Source organism: Meleagris gallopavo, chromosome Z, assembly GCF_000146605.3.
Source record: "Meleagris gallopavo isolate NT-WF06-2002-E0010 breed Aviagen turkey brand Nicholas breeding stock chromosome Z, Turkey_5.1, whole genome shotgun sequence".
NCBI classification, from domain to species: Eukaryota; Metazoa; Chordata; class Aves; order Galliformes; family Phasianidae; genus Meleagris; species Meleagris gallopavo.
The window spans coordinates 39879883-39882204 of NC_015041.2; positions in this window are offsets into that span (position 1 = coordinate 39879883).

Here is a 2322-nt window from a genome sequence, read left to right on the forward strand (position 1 = left end):
AAGGAAAAGAAGCTGCACAACAGCCTGAGCACTCTCATCCCTACCTTAGCTTGCTCTGAAAAGCTGAAAAAAACGGGACATGAAAAACTTCTGCATGATCTTTAATGACTTGAATGACGAGCAAATAATGCCAAATAGGACTTGTAGTCCTTACACACTCAGCACTTGCATGTGTGTCACAGATGGTTTTAGTAAAGAGCGAAAAAGACAAAGAAAGGAAAAGAAGTACACATTGGTTCAGATAAAAAGAAAGATAGAAAGAAAGACAAAGACATTTTCCAGTGTTAAAAACAAACCAACCAACCAACCAAAAAAACCTTTTATAAAATGCTACAGAAACTAATGACAAAAACTGTAGAACCATTCCTTGATAACATGTAGACTACTCTCTACATAAATAGAAATAACAGCCCTTTGAAATGGCAATGATTTGCTTGGAAAACACTCATTAAAAACGTCCTGCAATTATTTACTCTATCATTATTTCTTGGCAGCAGCTGAGACTCAGTGCATCTTGTGTTGTTTTTTCAATAAAAAGGAAAACATTTTTTTGAGAAAAAAAATTAAAGCAAAAGCATTGTATTTGAAATATGTGCTTGGTGACATGGAGCTGATTGCCCAAAGGAATGGAGGTACGTATATTTGTATTATTGTATACGTGAGTAGCTTGAATCATGTACTGCTTGCTCTCTCTGTTTGGATTATGCAGCTTGGCTGGGCAGCTATCCAAAAGATTCACATTAAATTCTAGCTATATTCAGCACAAAAGTCATCTAGCATCAGAGGATCAAAGTTACATCAACCAACAAGCACCAAGGAATTGATAAGCTGCTAAAATTAGGTCATCTCCTAGCAGCTGCTTTTGATGGATGAAGCAGAATTTAGCCTCAGGTTTTCTATTTAAAGATCTGTTACAGCATCTTTTCCTGCAGCTATGATGAAAACACAGCAAAGTATAATGTTCCTGATTAAATGTTTAATCATTTCTCTTTACACTTCTGATTGTTTCTGAGATGCTGCAGATTTTACTGCACACAGAATTTGGAGCTTTCCTAGACCTTTTAGAGCTGACATTAAAACAGTCAAGCTTTTTTAACTCCTAAAGCATAAATGTTAAGAGAGGATTGATTAAAAAAAAAATGAATAAAAAGGTGAGTAAAATCTTGCAAAGCTACTTACTTGTCATACTTGGAAAAGCAGACTGTCACTTATGGGAAACTGAAAATGAATCTTTATGCAATTATCTCACTCGTACGTCCATTGGAAGAAATCACCAGAAAATCACTAGGAACAGTGTAAGTATCTATCCATGTGTAAATATATGTGGAGCTCAATAAATCAATCTCATGCTTACGATTTTCTATATAGCTACTTTTTGGGGAAGTTATCTACTTAAACTAATTAACAACTTTTAAAGGCACTCACTTAGGGTGCTGGGCTGTCTTAGGTCTTCAGCAGCTGTCATTGTAGTAACCAGACAAAATACACCCTACCAAGATGTGCTTGTGATATCAGTTCAATACAAGTTGTACTACTGTTATCAGGAAATAAAACAAAATGCACAGATTAGTTCTATACATGAAGAACCTCCCTTTCACCCGTTCAGAACATGACCTAGGTCTGTTAGCTACAGCAGACATGCAGCACTGTATTGCCAATACTTGTGTAAGTGAAACTATCATAGAACTTTTTGGCAGGTTTTCCAATAGAACATCTCTTATATCTGTTAAAATCACTACAACAAAATTTAAATAATCTTAAGAAACATAGGAAGAGAAAAGAAAGGGAATCTGTTCCATGAATAAATGAACTTAACAGTCTATTGCCTTTTCAAGTGAAAAATGATGGGGAGAAAGTCTGAAAAATATAGTGATATATTGTCAGGAAAGACACATAACTGATTTTTCTACAAGCGATGAGCACATTTATGCTACTTTCTAAGAGATATACCCTGGTTTCATTTTGCCTTCTTAGTAAGCAGATATTGCTGGGTGGAAATGTCCAGGAATACTGGTGGAAACTTCCTATGCACCAGTTCCAAATTTGGTATGCTCAATCCTTAGTGCTTGAGAAAGCAGCATTATATCTCCAAATTTTGATCTAGATTTTTTTCCAGCTATGTACTTTTTCAATTAAAATCTAAACTAGATCTGGGGGAAAGTATGAAGTATGTCTAAAGTAGACAACACATCACAAACTTTTCCTTTTTAAGGAATTTAATGAGCAGAATGCAAATGATTTTTATTTGTCAGCAGTGCTCTGTACTGCAGTCTGCTTGACTCTTGAGCTAATCAGCTTTTTCTTTCCTCAGGTCTTACAGAA